Source organism: Anoplophora glabripennis, unplaced genomic scaffold (genome assembly GCF_000390285.2).
Source record: "Anoplophora glabripennis isolate ALB-LARVAE unplaced genomic scaffold, Agla_2.0 scaffold137, whole genome shotgun sequence".
NCBI classification, from domain to species: domain Eukaryota; kingdom Metazoa; phylum Arthropoda; class Insecta; order Coleoptera; family Cerambycidae; genus Anoplophora; species Anoplophora glabripennis.
The window spans coordinates 125,711-150,812 of NW_019416282.1; the positions used below are offsets into that span (position 1 = coordinate 125,711).

The following is a 25,102-nucleotide window of genomic DNA, read 5'->3' on the forward strand; positions in this document are numbered from 1 at the left end:
TCTCACTTCAACAAACGAAATATCATTATTTTAATTGTCAGTGTTGCGAGAAACAACTACTCCGAGGGCTATATTCCCCTACCGGCATTGAATTGTCTCACCTATGACACACTGATGAGGACTAATAAGTCTGAAACCGGTCTGTGCCTGGTGGGTTAAACTGACGAACGACCCAAGCTGTTGCACTAGGTGTTGCGAGTATAATTCAATGCCAGTAGGTGCATATAGCTCTCGGAGTAGTTATTTCTCGCAACACTGACAATTAAAACATTGTCTTCGCCCTCTGTGGGTGGCAGTCGTGCAACAAGTACCTGCAATATAGCAGCTAGCTTCCTGTAGCCATTTGAATGGCACAGTTGGGAGTCAGCACGACAGATGGAACCATTTACGTTCCCGCGTACGAAAAATCATTATGACGCGGAATTTTGTTAAACAAAATTACAAACGAAGAACTAAACTGTCTAGTCTATAAGTTACTTAAAACTGACATAAACAATATATGACATTTCATTGACAGCGGCTTATTTTATTTAAGTCTTCTTATTCAAAGGTGTATGTTGAAACAAAATAATTTTGTAAAAAATGGTAAATCGTCTTTATTTCGAAAACGGTTAAGTCCTTCGATTATTAGCAGGTATACTTTTTTATTTAGAATTGAACTTAATAATTTCTTATTGGAAGTTCAGATTTTTGAGGTACAAAATAGTTTGATATATTTTGACTCTAACAGAACACTACAAGTAGCGCCCCCTAGAACTGATTCCAAACTAGTTATCATTTTCGCAATTACCATCTCGGAGAACATAGACACACAAACTTTCAAGACAATCGGTTCAAAGATGCTCAAGATGTTAAAAAAAATCTAAAATAGTTTTTCAACTTTATCACCCTGTAGATCGAAAAGGAAAAACTGATGTAATTTTTCACAAGATTCCATTCAACCAACCAGCGATTGCATTATCTCGAGCGTAGACGCAACGGTTTGTCATTATTCATTGTAAACGAATCATTAATATTGGTGACGCCAAAATTTTGGGAATTTTCATTACCAGTACCATTGTTGGGTTGCCTAATCTCGGTGGTCACGTGGCTTGTAAACATTTATGAAGACTCTGTAGATTAATTTCTTATTTTAGAAATATATGTTTTTTTCTATTTGTAGGTCTGCAAATCATCTCCTAAAAAATGGTATTGGTCCCACGCCTTATTATCAAAATATGACCACTTTTATTATCATTAACTGCAACTATGTTATTAAGGTGGCAGTGCCAACAACTGCCAATAATAGTGGCTAGTTGCTTCGTTATAAATATACAATGCTCGGATTTAATTCGTTTTTAGTATTAGTATTCCCGCGAAGCTTTACATCTTGACAAATCTGTGGGTAAACCTTGTCTGTGCGACAAAGGTAAAGGAGAAATTTCGAGACTTTCCCTTTGTATCCGGTTAATTAGAGAGGTATATGGGGCTTGATAAATTTACGCTGTCGCCTTCGAGTTGCATGACAAAGAAGATCCCTCGTCACGTACGACAAGTACAGTTCAACTTCCGTTTCTATTAACCTACACGTCTGTCTGTGCTCCTCCTGGGTAGTTATATACAGCATAAGTTTATTTTAGTAAGCTAATGGCTCAGAAGGTGTGCCGAGATATTCGATTGCTCTTCAGAATTCAAATGAGCAGGTAAACGAAACGTTAGACGGCGTATTCGGTAATACTGAACCGCTGGGCTAATTTTTTAAAAGAGCTTTCACGCTTATTGTCATTTTGGGAATGTATTCGTAATACAGCGTGTCCTTACCAAATAAGACCTAATAAAACCTGCTGTTATGAAATGAAGATTTCAATAATCCAAACTAATAAACCTAAAACTTTTAAGTGTCAGGTTACTACAAAAGTTTATTGGTATTGTTTCGTGGGAAATATAATGGCTCCTAGGGGTGGTTTTCCGATAAAAAAAAACGTGATTTTTTTTGCAAAGTTTTGCTAAAAGTCTTGTTTCAATTGTTTTTTTTTGCTTTTTATGAGAAAATATATTTTTGGAGTTACTTCAAATGTATTAAAAGAAGTTGTCCAACAAAATTAAAAATAAAAAATCAAGAAAGTTATATTGTTTTGCTTGTGAAGAAAATAAAATTGTCAACAGTGCATTATACAGAGTAATTCATTAATAATGGAACAGAGCTTAATGCAGATTGTCGACATCAAAATAGAGCGATTAAGCAAACATGCCTTATCCGAATGTTGCTCCTTTTCGATCTACAGTGTGGTTAAGTTAAAAAAATATTTTACATTTTTTGTAATATCTTGAGCATCTTTGTATCGATTTCTTGAAAGTTTGTATGCCTATGTTTTTTGAGGTGGTAATTACGAAAATGAAACTATTTTGCGATCAGTTCTAGAGGGCGCTACTTGTAGTGTTCTGTTAGAGTAAAAATATATCAAACTTTTTTGTACCTCAAAAATCTACTTCCAATAAGAAATTATTAAACTACGTTAAATTCTAAATTGCATTGCTTATGTCAATTCTAAGCAACTTATAAAGATTAGACAGTTTAGTTTTTCTTCGTTTGCGATTTTGTTTATCAAAATGGCGCGTCATAATGATTTTTCGTTTGTTGAAATGAGAAATTTTCTTAATTACCACCTCTGAAAATGTAGGCATGCAAAATTTCAAAACAATCGGTTCAAAGATGCCCAATATATTTCAAAAAATCAATAAAAAAATTCAACTTTCATGTTTCATTATTAATTAATCACCCTGTATGTAAAGTTTTGTATAATAATATCTATTGTTTGAGGCTTGCAGATGTTTCAAATTTAAAATAAAACTTTGCAATGACCTTTTGATGCTAATATGCTCTTAATAGAAAATTAATTAATTTTCCGAGGTACTTTGATTTTATTATCTTTTTTTCTGTTGAGACTTATTGTCAAAAGTGAATTTTGATTTCTGGTTCTAATTAGTAAAGGACTGAATATTTGTTCTTATTGAAATAAACCACTTTTACTGAACAAACCAGCTTTGTCTTAATTGGCGCAGGAAATTTTATATTTTTTCGAATATTGAATACATTCGAACAAATACATAAAACTTTATCTTTGAAAAGATGAAATACATAAGGTTTTCTGACAATGAGCTGGTCTTTCAAGATGAATCGTGCATGTAATTCACATTGTTTTTTAGTATTCTAATAAGTTAGCAGTATATTTTATTAATTCCAATGGATTTTAAATAATTTACATTTATCTATTCAAAAAAAAAGGAAGGCATTTAAAAAACTAATAATTTTATAGGATACTACACTGTGGGAAGGCCGCCTCGTCCAGCATTAAATGGCACCGGTAATATATTGTAAATAACTAAGATTATTCGTCAGGAGAATCACCAGACATATACTAGTTTCAAACTTCTTAGTTCTCATCAGTATACCATGTTTAACTATTTGTAGGTCTTTCTACTGACATGCTTTTTATGACATTTATAGGAAATCAGTCGCAAACAACAAACTAATTGAAATATTTTGTGAAACTAATGTCTCAATGATTTGGAAGAAAAGGTAATGAGTTAGGTTAGAGGTTTGCCCTATCCAATAGGTAGTTTCGTACAACGGTGACCCAGTTAAGAAACTGGGGTGTAAATCTTTCACTGAAAAGGTAAGCACAACCTGTACGATATTCGACACTCGAGGTAGAAAGACATTGGCGGAAAATTTCAAGACACGCTCCTGTCGCGGTAAATTGTTACAGTAGTTTCGATAACAGAACTTTGTTGGCTTTCTTGGAGTTCTGATCTGGAAACACTACAAAGAAAAGACGAAACGATGAGCAAGCTGTTGCAGAGGATTTATTTTGGTATGAAAATATATACGCACACCTGCTCTTTTTTTGAGACTGAAATTTCAGATTTTGCAGCACCTTTCGTACAGTCTTAACTTTATTTTTTCTGTTCATTCTGTTTTTATTAGACTTTTTAAGGACGCTTTGGGAAGACTTACTTTGGAATGACGACTAGGTCAAAAAGTGGTCTTTTTTAATCATATATGATGATAGTATAGANAAGCACAACCTGTACGATATTCGACACTCGAGGTAGAAAGACATTGGCGGAAAATTTCGAGGCACGCTCCTGTCGCGGTAAATTGTTACAGTAGTTTCGATAACAGAATTTTGTTGGCTTTCTTGGAGTTCTATCTCAACAAATATTGTACGGACAGTACTGTTCATCTTTTTATAGGATATGAATGGACTGATCTGAAAAAAAGACGAAACGATGAGCAAGCTGTTGCAGAGGATTTATTTTATGAAAATATATACGCACACCTGCTCTTTTTTTGAGACTGAAATTTCGATTTTCCCGCATCTTTCGTACAGTCTTAACTTTATTTTTTCTGTTCATTCTGTTTTTATTAGACTTTTTAAGGACGCTTTGGGAAGACTTACTTTGGAATGACGACTAGGTCAAAAAGTGGTCTTTTTTAATCATATATGATGATAGTATAGAAATGTTTATTACCACTGACCGCAATCATGTGTGAGCATTATAATTATTGTGCGCTACTATTTTTGCATATTACTAATTGTTTATTGTTTGATAGAAAGGTGTGGCATGGTTTACTTATCAATGTCGGACATGTCAAATGTTTTCTACAGTAAAACTCACAAGGAAAAATAATATAAAAACAAAACTTTCAACTACGACATCTAAAAATGTCGAAAATTTTCAGTTTCATCGAAACACAAAAGCGTTTTTGAAGTTGTCAAGCTGCCCATCTTTCACACGAAGTTAGGCGTAACAGAGGCAACGACTTTGAAAATTACAGGCCTACTAAACATCGCATTTACATGTACTTGACGTGTTTTACGTAATACCTCTAGGAAACTAGAAAGGGAGTCGGTACGGCAATTCTCTTTCCCACGTAACTTCACCGGACTTTGAACATATGCCGCCGGTTTTTTCAAAGTGACCCGTTTGCCCATGTACGATGCATACGAGGTTCAGTCAGACTAAAGGAAATATTCACTATTGAAAAATAAAAATGTCGCAATAAGCATTCAGGGCTGATCCTGTCAAAGCAAACACAAAAGTATGTATTACTATAGTCTGTCCGAAGTCAGTTGAACATGTATAAAAACGCGTAGCAATCAAATTTAATGAGTTTCGTAGGCGTCCCTAAAAAAGTTTTCTGCTAAAGATAAATAATTATAATAATTTATATATGTGTAGAATATTTCTTTTATATGTTCATTTGGCCAACAACATATTTTAATTATGTATGTCCTCAAACAATGTTAACAAAATATCCCTCTTATTTTTCCATTCCGCAATTGTAATATGAATGGTTAATAGAAGGTGCCTATAATAAATTAAAATTACCCGAATCACACCAAATTCTGCATTGCTCCACTGCACTGCTAGGCAATTTGTCAACAACAGAAATTTATGATCGGTCGCCTAGTGCGGCTGTGTTTGTGCGCCATTTACCCGTGCGCGCATTCTTCAACTGGCCGTTTCTCAACGTTTAGTTCGACCAGACCTGTATATAGGTATGGCTAAATAAATATGGGAACAATAAGATTTTCAAATATTTCAATGCCGAGTTGCTGTGTCAGCGACCAAACCTGGTACATACTGCCAACCTCTTGTTCTTCAATTGAGATCGGACTATACATATACATTTCTTAAAAGCTCTACAGTTTGTTGGAGATTTGACGTGAAACACAGCTTTCGAAGAACCATCGAAGATAATGATTTGAGACTAACAAATAGTGTGATAATTATGTGATATTATGATGTGTCTCAATTGTCAAAAATAGTTATTTTTATTCTAGCGTGCGACATGTTTCATCCGAAATTGCAAAAAAGCTTTTCGCAATCTTCAATCTGCAATCAAGCAACGTTTTTAAGAAAATTATGACTGATTAATTTCGCATCTGTTGTTGTCAATGCAATAACATCAATGCACGCAAATAACTGCATAATTGCTTAGCTGAAACTTTAAAGATCGTTAAAGTAATTAAATGTTAAGTAATTGTTAGACTGATGTTTGTAAGCATGTGGCAACTATTAAATTATAACTTTTAATTTATTTAACAAAAATTTTAATGATTAAAGTGTTGTTCCCCATAATACAACCAATGCAAGTTAGATGTGTTGTTACAATTATTGTACTGCAGAATTTACAACTGTGGAAAAAATGTGTACCTGTTGAATACTATTCTTGATAAAGAACCGATTTCGGTTTCCTTTGTTGAATTTATGTAAAGATTTAAACTGAAACGACAGCAAGTTCACAACCTTACTACAAGTGCTTGCTGATACGACAGCTCGATGTTATGGTGTGATATCACTACAGAAGATAATGTGAATTGCTCTGCATTGCAATCACTTATTACAAGTTTCTAGATGTGTCTGTAAAAGTTGTAAACAGTTGTAGGAAATGCCATTATATTACCGAATTTAATACTATTCATTGTTACAATGAATATCTTGTAGTTTACAAGAAATTGCAACAGTTGTAGAGAGTTCGTGTTGTAAACTTCTGAACATAAAAGATTTTTTTAACTCGTGTAGGTGTGACATCGGCGATTTTGAATAGAATGCATGCTTCTATAAGGAAATAACTAAAATGATTTATAATAAAAGTCGACTTGTTTATAGAATTTCGGGATATCTTTCTCAGATTCGAATTTTTCAAACAAATTGTTGGTATCATGAGTTTTTTTGCACCATTCAGGAGCATTGTCGGTAGAGTGAAAACCAGGAGTTGTAATTTAAAAGTTTTACACAATTTCATGCTTATTTGCATAAAAGATATCCGAACGGAGAAATTCAACTTTTCTATAATATAATTACGTTCTTCTAATTATTTCAAAATAATTGGCTCATGATGCTGATTAACTCCTAACATTGTCTGTGCTTTTAACTTTAATTGATGAATGGTGCATTCTGCGACAATGCTTTTATTGGAAACTTACCCCCTGGGACTGACTGAGAGTCTGTGTTTGAGGGATATACCTATGTTTGTATTTTAATTCATCTATTGTGTTGTACAGAAAAATCCCAAATAATATGTAGAATAAGAATCCGAGTTTGTCTATTCCAAAAAACCATTGCTAAATTCAGGAGAACAACAAACATATAAAGAGAATGAAAAATTATCCGTTTTTCGACATATTTTTCTCTGTAACATTGAAAGTAAGCCCTAAATAAAAAAAGCCATTGTTTATTTTTTGTTTATTTGACGATTTTCTATAAAGTTGCAACAACTGTGAATAAAAGACGTTCAATTTTGCATTAACAATGGGCGAAAAATAGTAGAAAATCATATGTATATTTGGAGCAATTTTGTGAACAAATAGTAAAAATATGTCAATTATTTCCTAAAATTTTTGCAACGATCGATCGCGTGTTTTTCGATTGAGAGGATTGTTAATTAAGAAAATTTCAAAAAGTTTATCGCGTATCGTGGGTTTAAATTAAGATTTAGAAGGAGCACACAATTTTTTAGAGATACTTGTTGACATAATAAACAATGATCAATACTAAAAATACCCACTTTTATAACCATTTAGAATTTTTAAAATTTTTCAACATTTTACTCTATAAACAATTATTTATTGTTCAGGGAATTCTCTATGAAATCGACAAAATCTTGCACACATAAATATATTGGAAAACGGGTCATTTATTGTTCTTTTTGTATGTTTCTTGCTTCCCTGTATTTACCAATGGTTTTTTGGAATAGGCAAATTCAGATTCTTATTCTATAATACATATTCATAATATTTGGGATTTTTTTGTACAACAAAATAGATGACTTCAAACACAAACGCCAAAGCCTACTTTTACTGCTCTATCGCCTGGACTATGAATACCTATAGGTGCCGTTTTCGCAAAAATATTTATCACTGTACACCAAAAAAAGTTAGAAAGTTTATTAAACCTTAACAATTACATACACAATATTAACTAAATTAACACCAAAAGCTCAAACCAAAAAGTGGGAACAAAAGCGACAACGTTAGAAACGACAGCAAGTACTGATTTGTTTCCTCGCGATAGTACGAATGTATGACAATAATTGCAGAACAATCTCAAAGTATTTGTAATATTTTCTCATCATTAAAATTAGAACCCTACTTTCGAAAACAATCTGTATAGTGCATTTCCGCAACATTTGCCTGATGAGTAAAATGTGTTACAATGTTGTTAAGTAATTGTAAGTTTTACTTTAGATTTTACTTTTGTTATATTTTCTCTTAATTAAATACGATTCTAACCTAAATGATTAGTAAGTAATTATTAAGAGATAATTGCAGTACCTTACCGTTACTGAGTATCTAATTCATCAAAAAGATTTTGTTTCACTTTACTATTGTTGGGAAAAACATGATGTGACGACGGAATGTGAAACTACCTGAAAAGTTATTAAAATTAAAGAGAACTGGTATCGGCTTTATGTAGTGGTAAAGTTAAATGCGTAAATGGCCATAGAATTTGCATAAAATGTGCTCTAATTGTTCAGTAGGTCGACGGTTAATTTGAAATGAATTGTTAGCCGTGTCGGCTGCAAAGAGAATACCCATAGCCTTACCATATATGGTCGGTAATCAAGATGTGGAAGGCAGTCCTTTTAAAAGAAAACCACTTAGAGAATATTAAACGATCTATTAAGAATGAATGCGGAAATCTTCTCGGCTTTTTATGCTAAACCACGTATTTCAACACGCTGCAGTACGGTGACAAAGTCTTAGTAAATTCGTTAGGCGTTCTGGAAATGCCATTGCTATTCGTTTACTTTATGTTAAAAGTTCTCTTGAAAACATTTGTTTTATAATGACTGCTTACTTGAACATTTTTGATTAATTTCACATTAATGCGAGTATAACAAATTTATGACAAAATTCAAGAAGTAATTTCTGCTGTCAAAATGAACAAGAAAAAATATGTATTCTTTTGTAAACAGGTTTCTAAAACTCTATAATTCTTCAAAGATTGGATGTGAAACATAGTTTTTCTTTTTTGGATACATGGTTGGTACAGTTGATACAGTTGCAGATGATTTAGACTGGTTACGGCCCTTTACTAGGTTCGTACTAAGTTATTTTAAATATCTAAGTAAAGCAAATTTTAAGTACTACATAGATTGATCCGGTCTATATCTTGAGTCGCTCCTTTGACACCTTGACTACTACAATTAAAAGTTAATATACTGTTTAATGACTGAGTTAGTAGGTACATTTAATGAACAACGGAAAATATAAAGTTGCTGTAATCCATTAAAGTTGTGACACATTAAGTCTCAGTAAAATGTGAGTTTTGGCAGAACGTTTTGAATTCAGCACTAGGTACACACTTTGTAGCAGAAAGCAACTCAGAGCAGTATATAAGAAAAAATTACTGGAATACAAATTCCTTCAGTTTCTAAACATTGTAACTATATCTCAGAATAAACACAAATATCTTATGTACAAAGTTTTAGTAGCATTACGTACTGCGTTTGATTTTATAAATCCATAAAATTAAAACGCTTAATTTATTTCAAGGACTAAATGATCAAAAAGGAAAACTTTGTTTACCATTATACATAAATCCTTACAAGAGTCCAGAGGGATAATACAGTATTATCAATGGTAGAATTAAATTTATAGACAGTTTTCTGAAAGAGCTTGTCTCGCATTTGGATGGGTTAATATATCTTCAATACACCAAGACTATATACGGGAAGTTTCTTCTGTAGCTTATAACATCCATCAAAATTGGTAATATAGTTATGAATGAAAATGGTGTACATCGTATGCATAAAATAATTTGCAGCAGCTGATTACTTCATTAAGATAATTAATGAATAAAATTAACTGCAACGGGTCAAGTGTAAAACCCTGAGGTACTCTAGAAATTACTGCCTGCCTTCTATTATTTAGAATATGCAATATGCAATATATTTAGCAATGTAGCATATATTCACATTTGTAGCAAATTTTACGATTATATTTCAATAAAGTATTATTTTCATATGAAATTTTTTTTCTTTTCTTCACTGATATAAATCATTATACATAGTTAATATTAATAAATACAGTAACAGTTTTCTCCGTGTAAATTTGCACACAAAATATTTTTTTTGCATATCAGATTACGTTTGAGTAGGTACCTATAGGAAGCGATGAAGGTTATTCTGTTGAATTCGCCAAATTTTATGCAACATTCCAACCCAGAAAACAGCATGAAACCAACTGCTCCAATCATCCGATGTACCGATGAAAGTGTAACATAAATATACAAAACCTGGCTCAATTCCAAAGTCTCAAAACATTACAGTGGTAACTTGAAATAGCCTGTTAAAATTTAAGACAATATGAGCTTGGCTGAATTGTTCCAGTAGATATAATGCTGTAATAGAAACTAAAATGTCGCAGGATATTGCGAGTACGAACTAAACGCAAAGGCTCTACGAATTCTGTATTTCGAGAATCTCAGGAACACTAAAATCTTATTATTTATTATTATTTATTTTATTGGTTAATAAAAATAATTAATTAATTTACTCGTTAATTAATTACATATTCTGAAATAAAAGATTAAACTTGAGAACTGATGGAACAGAATATAGTAATGGTTAGTTAAATATCAGTGCTATTAACAAAATATTGTTAATTCCAATATTTTACTTATAATGTAGTTTTTTTGGGTATGTGACAAAATCTGGAGATACGTCTACGTATTTGTTTATGCTCCACAGTTCTGAAAAAAATTAAATAGACAGAGGAGACTTTCTAATGTAATTTTTATTAGTTACCTGTATGTTAACCTTGATTTATGCGAATAAAGCAGTAAGATATGAAACAGATTTGCTAGTAAAAATCCAAAGACCATCTGTTTTTTATCAAAACATGTGAAATATTTTAGGAATAGTGTGCAGTGTGACTATTGCATTGAGTACATCGAAAAGCTAAGAAAATAAATATATTTGTTGTATTACCTATATTCCTATTATTTCAAATTTGATATTTATTAAGAGTTGCATTACATTTTTTTATAATTTATATGTTTTTGCTTCAATTTGCTCTACAATAACATATATGTTCCAGCTTAAACTCCCCAAGAGATTTATGTTTCTAGAAGTAAGAATCAATAGTAACATTATGTTGCAGTTCATAGACCCCGTTTTAACCACCCTACCTCAAGGGAAGGGTTTAAAAGAAATTATGTTTAACCTTTATTTAGACAGGTTTCGTAGGTGATTCACATAATTTGTGGCATATTTTTGACTTAGTACACCTAGTTGATAGGCAGTAGTATTACATGTGCTATAGGTACACATTCAAAGTTTTTTTAAATATAATATGTTCTATTATTAGCTCTCGTATTTCGAAATATTGAGCTAATTCAAATAAATTCTAAATATTTCTTAAAATTTCTATCAAAACAATGTTCTTTGATACCAAAAATCGTGTACTTATGTAACTACTAACCTCATAAATAAGATTAAATAAGATTCTTAAATGCTGCAATAAATGCAACCAGCAATAAATATTGATTAGATTTTTCCACAGACTTATATACTTAGAAGTCTGTGGACTTTTCCTATCAATGAAATTTTTCGCTTTCATTTTATAGGATTTTTAGGAAAATTTTTGAAATAATTGAATACATTTAAAATAAGATAAAAAAGTATTGAAATTATTTTTATTAATTAAGTTTTTAAGCATAAGTTCACAATTGTAGTGGACAAGAATGAAAAGAAAGATTTATTGTTTTCAAAATAAGGTTGTTATGGAGAATTAAAGTTAAATGCAATGAAGAAAATTTTTTTAGATTTAAGTTATGTTATCAGGATTTCAATTTGTAAGTGCACGTACTAATCTGTACACTATTTTATCAATATAATATTTTCAGTATATCTAATAGATCCTAAGACTCCTATAGCGATAATCAAATTTAATTCATTTTGGACATAAATTTAGCGATTGCTTAAAAATTAACAGCAAGTGTGATTTTTTTATGTGTTGGACAAAAATTGTCTTATAATTTTTGCTTATCTGAACACTAAATAGCTCCATCTTAAGTAATATAATAATAATATTGATCAATTTTTAATTTATAAGGAAATAGCTTTATTTTAATTGTCTGAAATTGATATTTATTATATTTTCTAAATTATTTCGGAATTTATTCAACAAATTCTGATAGCTTTCGGCTAAATTTATATTTTGACATCAACATAGAGCCAATATTAAAAAAATCGAAAAATGTCAATTTTTTATTTTTTAATTTTCTTTTGGTGATTATTTAACTAGTGCCTCTTATATATTTTTTAATTAGAATACAATTTCATCAATATTATTAATGGAGGATTATTAACTTCCATAAGTCCTTCATAATTTGACCACAGGAATGATATTTGCTGCTTTTGTATGCTATTATTATTTAACTTAGAATTTAACCAAAAGTTCGACATATTTTTTTATTTTTATTTTTATTTATTTTCGCGAAAATCTCCTTGAGAATCTAAATTGTCCTTATAGACAAGCAAAAATCATTAGAAGAAAAAGTTGTTTTCTAAAATTATAAGTAAAAAAACTTCCTTATTTGGTGCAAATTTTAATACAACTATTTTTCAATTTTTTAAGTAATCGTACTTTGGAAAAAAAGTACCTGAAAAACCTGGATATATAGGAACATTTTTTGACCATTTAGTAATAAAATAATAACTTTTAGTTGGTTCAAGATGTATAAAACTTTATCGGTGAAGCGTTTTTTATTTTTTTGTTTTTCTTAAGTTCATCAATTTTTTTAGATGTTAAATTTTGTATAAAGAGCTCTTACTTTCGTTAAACAAAATTTTTTATCAAGGGTGACATTTTCTCATAAAATGGGAAAAAACGTTTTTTTCCTTGTTCACTCTAACCTATAAATTGTTGAATTTACTCAATCACTATAAATAGTGTCCATTAATATATATCTGTATCTATTTAGTAAGGTGGTAATTTAACTATTTAACGATTAGAAAGCCTTAATCTCAGTTTTTATATGATCATTGGAATTTCTTAGTCATAGTGGATTGCTTCTATCCGTAGTCCTAGAAAGCGCGGTTATCCTCCAAAATTATTGATATCGGGCGATGAAAGCTTTCAACTATCTTTACTGCCGAATAGTACAGAATACGTAAAAGCAGAAGATAAATACTATAAATTGCTCTGTTTAGAATAAATCTCCGGAACGTAAACGTCTAGATTTTAATAGACTTGTATACCTTGTAGGTGCGCTGAAAATAGACTTCTCCAAATTCTTTTTCGGATGCCGAATACTTTTAACTTTCACATTGACTCCATAGAACAATCGGAGTAGTTAGTATTCCTAGTACATATTTAGTGACATAGAACAACGTATTGCGATTAGAATGGGCGTGGAATGTAAATTATCGCTTTCGGTTAACAAAAATTAGAACACTTTTTAAATAGAATCGACGATTGGGTGAATGAAAAATATTTTGTGACATTGCCAATTGAAAATTATGTTAGACTGTAAAATGTCTATTTTTTCTGTGGTTACAATGCGTTAAAGTAGTTACGTGACATCTGGATACAAATATAAACAATCAAGAGACGCCATATACAGTGTGTCTCCGGATGGGGTACCGCAACCAAAAATTAAAGGCACTTTGCTTAGGCAAAATTTTACATTTTGAAATTTTTTGAACACCGTGTATGTTTTATTACATACATATTTGATTACTACCCATGGCTTCCTAAGCAAAACTTTTTATCAAGAATAACTTTTTCACGGAAAATCAACAATAAAAACGTTACAAAAGTGCGGTACCCAATCTGGGGACACACTGTATATTTTGATCAACAAATCTGAACAAAATAGAATAAAATTTCACATTTCAGTAATTAAAAAACCAGTATTTTGGCTGCGATAACGATAATTGGCCTAAATCCAAACACATTTTTGTAACGAACAAACATATTTTTTAGTACGATCGAACTTTCTTCTCATTTTCTACATATTTCATAGTGTTCCGTACGTCAGTGAATATCCGTATCTAATCTTATGTATTTATAACAAGCGATGACTTTCTGACGGTTCATTGAATAAGAAATAAATTTAACATGTTTTAAATATGTAAAGTTATCTTTATTGTCACTATATTATACTGTAAAACTAATTGGTTGCTATTTTTGTTGCAGAATCGAAGCGTTTCAACAAATATTGATGAATGAGATACCCTTATGAATTACACATAATACATGTAAGTAGATTAGATGCCTTATTCACTTATTATTATTTCCATCTTTATTTCCATTAGTACTTTAGTTTAAAACCAACATTCATTCATCAACGAAAAAGTTTTGTTTCTAGACCATCTTCATGATTATAATATTTAGCTAAATTACATCGAATAGCAATTATTATCACATTTATACTACCAGCATCACAGTGTGAAATAATTATGTTTTTCTAATAAATATGATGACTGTGCATCTTTATTTTTGAGATAATTTTAGATCGAAACTGTCGACGAAGACAAAAAACAAATTTATTATTAAATGTTTATTTATACACATAGCTTTGTAGTGATGATAGGTGGCTCTTATGTGTTATTTATAATCATTTCTTTTATTTGATGGTGATATTTGTTATTTTTTGGTGACCTACTTCAAGCAAACTTGTATACGCCCATTCTGCATTCATAATGTTTAAACATTTATTATTTTGTAGAACATTTATCCAATACACTAACAATAAGAATAATATTTTAACTATATATTTTTTTAATAGCATCAACATGAATTAAAAAGGTGTTTGTTGAATGTTATTCTGGGAGCTAACAAGTTGTAGCTTCCATAACAGTAAAATACACTTTTCGTAAAACTATCCATTTAAAAAATCAAAATTAATATTGATTTCAAAACTTTGATTGTATATGAATCAAAATTCTTATAGCATCTAATTTAAAGTTGCGTATTGATGTTACAATAGATTTATTACCTTAAAAACAATCTTAATCCTAGGTCTACATTTAATGAATAATTAATTGTTTAATATCTGCAATTATTATAGTTATAAATTTATTTTTTTGAGATATTGTGCATCATACATATAATAACCCACATTTTAAAAATATTAACGACACACACAATATATGTAGATACATTTTCTTTACAAGTGCATATATGTATGTTTCGAGTGTATTGTTTGCAGTTTTTTGAATATTCGTTGATTTATTTAAAAAAAATTGACAATTGTTAGAAGTATTGAACATTAGACACTATAGATTTGTTGTAGCGGGAAGGATTCTAAAGATGTTTAGAACTTCTTGATCTTCTGCTGTGTACAGTTGTTTCAATTAATCACCTTTTCCATATCACATATTATTGACCAAGGAAAAAATTCTTTTATTTTGATGTCTCTTTTATGGCACTTTTTGCCAAAAATACCTGTCTACTATACCTTAACAATGAATATATCAATAACTACCGAAACAATGTACGGCATTTTATATAAAACAACCGGTACGGAAAAAAATATTTTCATAATTCCCAAAATTTAACGTCTCACATTGTCTAGTTGAGGAGAGTTATTCACTCAATCCAGACAATGTTCGTATTTATTCAATAATTAGTATTGATTACAAGACTAAATAGCAGGAAATTGAATTTATTTGACAAGTCGGAAATATTACCTCGTGTAGCAATAAGTATTATCCTTTTCCAATGGTGCTGTTTTAAATTACTGTTCTTGTCGGTAGTAATTTTCTCCTTGGTCGCTTTAGGAAAGGATGTGCTTTACGAAATTGGAGTCTTTATTGAAATTCATGGTGTATGCGATAGTTACTTTTCAAAGTTACAAATAGAAGACATGTAAGCAATTTTTTTTTGTTTAAAACTTTCAAATTCTTTGGGGTTATTATAGGTACTTTTATAAAAATCTACATATTTGTTTTGGACAGCTCTTTTAATTCGGTATTTGCAACTGATTGAAGGAGTTGAAGAAAAACTCAATGATTTTTTTCAAATATGAAGTGCTTAAATTCTATTATTGATAACAAGTTGCACCTATGAGAAAAAAAGCATATTAAAATTCTAATATCCAGAGTTTATAGAAAATTGATCATAACTTTTTTGTTTCCAGCTTTTAAAACACAATAACTTACAACTATAGATCATTAAAAAATCTTACAAAAAGTCCTTCTGTTCCAAGTCGATAACATTAACCTTTAGGGATATGGTTTTTGCCCAAATAAAATAAAATAATATTGTTAAATTACACAGGTCAACAAACATTTGATCTAAGAATAATCACCAAACCTGACCAGGGTACTTATTGGTTTTTTGGATCGCTGATTCCGAATCCGAGGTTGGCTAAGCTCCATTACGTCAGGTTCAAGGTCATTTGAAGGTCAAATGGCCAAAAATGGTCTAAAAAATCTGAAAAAATGCATATGTATGTTTTTGGGGTAGCCGAGTTCAAAGCCGCTGCTATTTTCACCATTCAAAGACATCTAAAGGTCGTATCAAGGTCATTTGGAGGTCAAATCGAGAAATATGGTCTAAAAAATCTGAGAAAATTTACACGTAGGTTTTCGGAGTAGCTGAGCTAAAATCAGCTGTCAGTTTCACCATTTAAGTACATCTAAAGGTCGTATCAAGGTCATTTGGAGGTCAAATCGAGAAATATGGTCTAAAAAATCTGGGAAAATTTACACGTATGTTTTTGGAGTAGCTGAGCTAAAATCAGCTGTCAGTTTCACCATTTAAGTACATCTAAAGGTCGTATCAAGGTCATGTCGAGGTCATTTGTAGGTCAAATCGAGAAAATCGGTCTAAAAAATCTGAAAAAATGTATACGTATGTATACGACTCCTGACCAAATGAGGCAAAAACATAAAGGAGGCTAGCCAGTTAAGGCAATTTTCCGGTCAGTTAGGTAGAAATATAAGCGTGTCCAGCCAATTAAGGCAAGACGAGTGAATGTCCTAGCCAGTTAAGGCATGAACAAGAGTGTGTCCAGCCAGTTACGGCAAGACGAGTGAATGTTCCGACCAGTTAAGGCATGAAAAAGAGTGTGTTCAGCCACTTAAGGCAAGACGACTGAATGTCCCGCCAGTTAAGGCAAGAACATACGTGCGTCCAGACAATTAAGTCAAGACGACTGAATCTCCCGGCAAGAACAGTAACGTGTCCAGCCATTAAGGTGAGACTTTCACCCCGTTTACACCTTACTGTTTTTAAAATTGTGTTCAATAAATGAATCTCCTTGTTTCCAAATTTTTCTTCATTTGACCTTCTAATGATTTTGAAATGACCTTCATAACGGTAAAAGTAATATTGAATTTAAACTCAGCAACCCTAAAAATATACTTATAAATTTTTTCAGATTTTTTATACCGATTTTCTCGATTAGACCTTCAAATGACCTTGATATGACTTTCATTTGACCTTCAGATGTCCTTCAGGGGTGAAACTGACAGCGGATTTTAACTAAGCTACTCCAAAAACATACGTATAAATTTTCTCAGATTTTTTAGACCATATTTCTCGATTTGACCTCCAAATGACCTTGATACGACCTTTAGATGTCTTTGAATTATAAAAATCAGCGATCCAAAAAAGCTATAAGTAACCTGGTCAGGTCCGGTGATTATTCTTAGATCAAATATTCAGCTGTGTTATTATTATATTGTTTTTTTTAATTTAATTTTTGTACAGGGTGATTCACTATATTTTGACCCCCATTATCTTTTTTGTTTTAAGAGTTATAAAACAATGTAAAATACAAAAGTTGCACGATATTTTATGAATTGTTCGAAAATGACATTTGAAAAAAAAAATAAAGTCCAAACAAAATGACCACGGGTGTTAATTTTGTTAATTTAAATGGAACACCCTATATATTTTTACATATTTGGATAGGACGTTCTCTGTCGAGCATAGTCATATAGGGTTTGTTGGGTACATCTCTAACAATAAGCGAGATACTATCTTGTAATTGTTAGACATTTAGGCATTTCTGCCTTTTTTCAATTACGTAAGGATGTAGGTACAGATTTAAAAAAAAATCTATAAATCCTTACGTAATTGGAAATAATGAAGAAGTGCCTGGAAGAGGTGGAATTACAAGATATCTTATTTTCTTAATAAAAATCATTATTTCCTTTTTTTAACAGTATCTCGCTTATTGTTAGAGATGGACCCAACAAACCCTATATGACTATGCTCGACAGGGAACGTTCTATCCAAATTTGTAAAAATATACAGGATGTTCCATTTAAATTAACAAAGTTAACATCCGCGCCCATTTTGTTTGGACTTCATTTGTTTGTCAAATGTCATTTTCGAAAAATTCATAAAAAATCGTGCAACTTTTGTGTTTTACATTTTTTTATAACTCTTAAAACAAAATAGTTAAAGGGGGTCAAAATATAGTGAATCACATACATAGTACATTAATCAATGTAATTAAAGATAATTTGGTAGATTTTAATGCCTACAGCTGTATAAAATGTAATTGTGTTTTATGTTGGAATCTGATTTGGACAATGGGCAAATGTAACTGTTTTTGGGCTTCAAAACAATAAACTTTTTCCTTAAACGAGGACTTTTTTAATGATTATTTTGACAATATTTAATATTTATCTGTTTAACTTAAAAAGAAAAAAAAACAAGAAAAGGTCTATTTTGTATTCAATAAAGTGCATAAATATGTGCAGTAGTAGTAACTGCAACTAATTTGAAAAAAAAAATAATTAAAAAATGACATCTTATAATTACGAATAATATCGATCGTAAAAGTGTAGAGAAATAGTTTTAGCAAATGCAAATATTAGCAAATACCTTAGTACAATGTCTTAACATTTAGTAAAATCTTCAGTTGTATTCATAGAACTAATTTTATTTACGAGTACTTATACTAGCTAAGTTTTCTCTTTGTACCAGTGCAAAATCTTTTATTTCTAACTTTTTAACAAAATTGTAATTATAGTTATTCAAGTTTCGATTTGAAAATACATAGCAGAAGCATTTGTTACCTTTTACTCATGAGACCCGTTATTTGAAAAATTGTTTATTTTTTTGAAGGGAGCGTCAGAAACCGTGGCAAATATTAAAATAAATAATCAACTTGTGTTTTCGGAGTGGATTCCAGTGAAGCAACAATAACCATTAGGAATGTAAGTTTCACATCTCCGTCGAATGTTTCAGGTCATTTTATTTCAGGATATGGTGGAAACGGAGCATTTCCATTCGTTGTGCTCATGTAAACATTTTTTAGTGTCTGCTGTACCGTTTGTAGTACACTCATTCGTACGTGTAGCATGTTCCATAAAGTAGGTACAATAAAAGAAAACATTCACTTGTTACGTTCCATATAATATACGTAAAAGTGCAATTACATTTACATGTGCACATGATGCATGTAAAAGTGTAATTAATGTGTAAATTTCGCTTCTCTGCATTTATAATTATGTGTGATCCCTGGTACACCGAAGTAATAATGTAAATTTAAATATTTTAATGTTGCTCTTACTTTATAACGGTTCTGTGAAGGATGTTTACAGATTAAAGCTGGCGTTTTATAGACAAGAGATCGTACTTTTAGTAACACATTGATAGAACAAGAAAATTCATATAGGTAAACTGTAAAAATGTTGTACTTTAAGGAGGCAACAGCGCAATAGAATATGAATGAGAATAGGTGGCGGGAAATTCAAATAAACTTTTCGATTTAGTCATTGAAATGGTTTATATTCAACTTGTGTAATTTTTGTAATTCAATTTGGAATAATAAAATAAAATGGGACATTTTCAAATGAAATATGTTTTCTAAATCTTTTTTTTTACTTATAAAGTACGATAAACTTTCAATACAAGAAATAAAAAATGCAGCAACATATAAACAATGAAATATTCATATTTTGCTTCACAGCGCATGTAACAGTCTGATGTATTTTGATAAATTATGACATTTTTAATATCATTTTTCATTTTATAATTAACTTTTCAATAATTTCAGTATATTTTTTAGAATATTTTTGGCTGCAATAACATTGTATCACAGTATAATACTATATATATTAAATAGTATTATACTTTCATAAATACAATCGCTTTATAAGAAACATTTGTATTCATAGAACTACTTACGCAAGTATCTAAATCATATTTAAACTTTTCCACGCGAATCACTTCGTGATCACAATTTGTACATGATCTAAAATACGCAAAAGTTCTTTGCAAAAAGAGCAGTGCATGCTTTGGCCATGTACTTTAGTCGATCAGTTGATGCCCTCGAACGGTGTGCGGAGGTTCTGGTTCCACAATATTTTCTTCAGCAGCTTTTTTCCTGCTTTTGTTAATAATAAAAATGTTGAATGGAAAATAATAAAATTTTATGAAATCAAGAATTTTAATAAAATTTACAATATGATGAAGAATATTGAAAATTTAGAATTAATGTTGTGGAAACTTGTATAAAACAATTTCATCCTGATACGGTGTTCCAAAGTTCTTGTTTTCTCCTATATGTATAAAACATTTTTGCTTTTCTGTAGAAAAAAAAAATATCCTTATTAACAAACATTTTAAAATAAAAGTTTTTTTATACTATGAAAGCCGAAATAAAACCTTTCGTCTAAGACTAAATTCTCTTACTATTTTGTCACGTTCTCTGAGCTTGCATAGAGATAACATAGTAAGTTCTTCATAAGAAGAATATGTTTTATAATAGTTTTGAGCATTTAGTTTTGACAACCTCCTGAAGATAGTTATTCTTTTGGCCATTTTTATTTTTATTAAACTCCTATAGTTACCGCCACACAAATATAGATTTAAAGTCTGTAAGTTATTAAAAAGCTAAAATTTGGACAACTTAGTAATTCGTCCTTCTGGTTTATTTAAATTAAATTAGGTATTCACTTATTTAAATAAAATTTAAACATTATAAATGAATCAGTATATCTAAAACATTTTCCCAAATATGCATTCAGCTACATCTGAGACATCCATGCCAATGAACTGTGGAGGTTGTACTTGTCCTTAAGATTGTTTTAAAATTTGTGTAAAGCGGTTTTGCCATGCAAAATACGTTTTACGACACTAATAAATGTGTTGTTTTTTTCTCTTATATTGGTAATCCATACTTACTGATTATCCAGATTTAGAAAAACATAATTTATTTTAATTTATGATCCACACAGAGAGATGTAAAACGGATTCTTTCATAGCTCTGGTAATATCAGTAATACAAAAAAAAATGTTTCATGTAAAATAGCACCAAATCAGTTTTTTTCACATTTATTTTAATTGTTTATACAGGGGTCCCATTTCTTCTGAGCGTACCTAACATATATTGCAGCAACCTGCTATATACAGGGTTCAACTTTAAGTTGGGGTGCATTTTTTAAGGGTAGTAGCACGTGTTTTTTCTGAATAGGAATCTGGAATTATTTTTTTAATCAAATAAATAGTCGTGTTATAATTTAGTTTTTTAAATTGAACTTTAATTTTTTGTATGCCGTCAGTGGGCGGCGTAAACCAGGGCATCAGGAATTAGCGTATTATGACGTTGGCAGTTGTTTTTAAGTCAACCCAAGTTGTGCGAATAAATAATTTATTAAAACAAATTGTTTTTGTATAATTTAGCGACGTGTTATTTTAAAGTCACCAAAAAATTTTTGATCGAAGAGCCGAACATAAATCAATATCAAAAAATAATGTTTACATGATTTATTAAATATTAACTAATATTGGTACGCATGCGCGCCATTGTTTGGTCAGACTAGCTTGTCCAGCGGCGGGATATGAAAATTAAAAATGGGTTATAGAGAAAATGAATTTATCATGACCGAAAAAAAGTTGTGTTCGCCATAAATTTTTTCAACTTTTTGAATCGCTATATCTCGGAAATGGTTATTCTTAGAAAACAAAATGTAGGAACAATTTTTATAGATAATTGCATGATCTACAATTTTTGTCGGACCTATTTTTATGATAAAACTTACCGTTAGGCTGAAAACGCACAAAACCCATATTTGCGAACTTTGACCTTGAATAATTTTTTTTGCAGATGTGAGATCGATGGGGACTTTTCACATTTCATTTATAATGGTGTTCTCAACATTCGTACCAATTATTGTAATCTTGAATGTCTATTTGCACCGGGCTACATTGCCAATAGACAATGGTAATTATAGACCTCAGAAGTTCAAAATTTTCAATCACGATCATTTTGTTTTTTTTTTAATGGAATCCTATGTTGGGTTTGAACGAGCAGATGCAGAATTTAATTTCCTTTCGGTTTTATTAAGATATGTTGATGAGCGTATCTTATAGTTTGCGAATTATTTGCCGTTATTCAAATTTTTTATTACTATATCCCTCACTTATTAATAGTGGAGTATTCAAAGCCAAAATGTATTGTGAAAATGGTATGCGCTATGGAGTTTTTAATGTGAAATTTTTATTTTATTAGGTAAGAAATGTAACAATAATTAAAAATCAAAATATAGTCCATTATGGTGAATAATTTGTGGCCTTTATTTAGTGATTCTCACATGTCGAACCTCGATCGACACCAAAGTATACCACCCAAGACATTAACTTAAGAATTTTCAATTTTATTGGAGTACCTATATTGGTAGTTAATAAGATTTATACTATATTTTTTAAACGAGTTGTTAGTAAGAGAAATCTTTATAAGAAGAGATTAAATATTTTATAAAACACTTTTTAAACCATTAATTTGAAAGTTTTATAGTTTTAGGGTTGCTTGATGAATCGATCTAATTTTCATTTGTTAAAATCTAACAGTTTTATTATTTCGTTTGACATTAATAATAAAACTTCTTCCAAATTAACAGCAAGAGATAACAGATATACACTGTAAAAAATTGGTGTGAATGAAAGCAATAAAGGTTCGGAGTGCATCCATTGAGGGAAATTATTGTGTACATTTTCTACTCAATATTGGGCATTTTCATCATTTTACTCATGTGTCATTATATTTAAACTAAAACTGATTGTGAGTACTTTCATTCAAATATAGGTACAGTGCCGGCCCTTTGAAAGTGGACGACTCTTATAAGCAAATTGTCTATAATTAGCCTTTGTGAAGCTAACTTGAAAATGTGAGGTTCAAATCGGCTGTCATTATGTTAAATTTAATGTGTGTCTATCATACTAGTTCCACTGAGCAAAACAAATCCAAATTAGGTTGCAAATTATTTATTTTTCCAATACTGAAATATGTTATACATTCTAACGGCCATTCATTCGCCGTCAACGAGATCTAAAAATGAAACACTTTTCGTCGTCAAAAAAATGCGATTCGTAAAGTTAGTATTTTGTCCAAGCACCATTTTTGTCTATAACATTGCAATCTAGATGGCATTGATAAAATTAATGTTCTTGTTATAATCCTCCTCAGTGATCCCATGCGTTTTTAATTGCCTCGCAAAGTTCTTCGACGTTAACTGGACGGAAGTTTCTGTCGTAAATATTTTTCACCACATATCCCCAGGACTTTGACGGCTAAGGTAAAACTTCGATGTTGTTATCAATGAACCATTCTGACGCAACTCTTGAGGTGTGAATTGCATAATTATCCTGCATGAAAGTGAAATTCTGAGGATACAGCATGGTCACAACAAACAACAGGACTTTGGCAGCTTATCCAAGCCCAAACGTTAATGGAGAATCTATCGCTGCGCTGTGTGGGTTTCACATAAGGCTCCGAATACCTCATAATCTCTGGTGGGTAGACACGGAGAGAAGCATCGGAGCAAAACTGAAAACTTTTTTGTCCGAAAATATAATATTCTCCCAGAAGTTCTCTGGGCTTCCTACAAATTGTCTCTTGCAAACTCTGACCTCTGTTCTTTATACTGAGAATATACAGCAAGTCTGAGTAAAAAATTTCCCAATAATAGTTAAATTTAAATCATATTAGAGAAAAAGTCAACTCTCAATTGGGTGTGGACGGAAATTGATACATTATTGAGTAGGATTGAGTGAAATTTGAGTGAATTTTTTGAGAATGTATTAAACACAAATGTATTGTTGAATTAGGAATAGCAATTGCGTGATGATGAACTGCTAGCAAAATATCTTAACCACCCTAGTGAATCAAAGGCATAAACCTTTTTCCAAAGAAATTTTTTGGTTATTTTTAAGATTGGGAAATAAACCCAAGCTAATTTTAATTTAATTAAAACAACTATTTCCATTAAATGGATTTTATCTTAAAGATATGTGCGTGTTAAGAATTGCCAACTACAATAATTCTGAGAAAAATCGTACCTTGAGATGGTGCACCGTTCTGAGAAATATTCGTTTCATCGAAGTGTTATTACCTTAACAATACATGCATACGTAGAGTATGTGTCGGCATCTGCACTTGACATGCATTATTCGAGCCGCATTGCACGTAAAACATGCATCCAACCTCATTAAAAAATCTATAAGCAATTTTTTTTAACAAAGTAACTTTTTAGTTGACTACATTTTCTGCGATCCTCGATTCTCGTTTAAATTAACCACATTTGTCAACAAATAAAATTTAAGAAAGTAGTTTGGATAAAAATATGTTTAATTTCTTTCACTTATCAAATTTGAACATTGAACACCGTGTATTGCTTGAGGAAATTTTATAGAGCAGACGTTATCATTATCCTTGATAATGATGATCAGTTCTTATCGAAATGCAACTAAGGCGATACGAATTTATTATTCCTAGATAAGGCCTACATCAATGTCAAGGTATATTTTATGTGGGTCTACACTGAAAGAAATGCGTTTTATTCTTTATTAGAATTCTATATACCATTATAAGACCATTGTATACTATATGTGACAGTTAAACAGGTGAATATTGGATATAAAACGCGTATTGCTAGCACAGTTGTATAGTGACTATAAACCTTATTCTTTATTAAATTATTGTATAACTAGTATACAACGTTTTTTATACCCTTTACGAAATAATAGCAATAACTGTTATTAAAGTGTTCCATATCGTTATTAGAACATCTAGTACTGGTTATAAGTTTTATAATAATAAATGTATTAAACTGTTGTATACTCTGTATGAGTTAAAA

At 30.7% G+C, this 25,102-nt stretch overlaps 1 protein-coding gene across 2 annotated transcripts in view; it reads left to right on the top strand.

Annotated features, from left to right (window-relative positions):
* Positions 1 to 25,102, top strand: part of LOC108904177 (serine/threonine-protein phosphatase 2A regulatory subunit B'' subunit beta) — a 235,724-nt gene that overhangs the window by 58,894 nt on the left and 151,728 nt on the right. For both annotated transcript variants that reach the window (XM_018706620.1, XM_018706621.1), the window contains exon 2: positions 14,199 to 14,260. The gene's annotated coding sequence lies outside the window, so the exon portion shown is untranslated. The remainder of the gene's footprint in view (positions 1 to 14,198; positions 14,261 to 25,102) is intronic.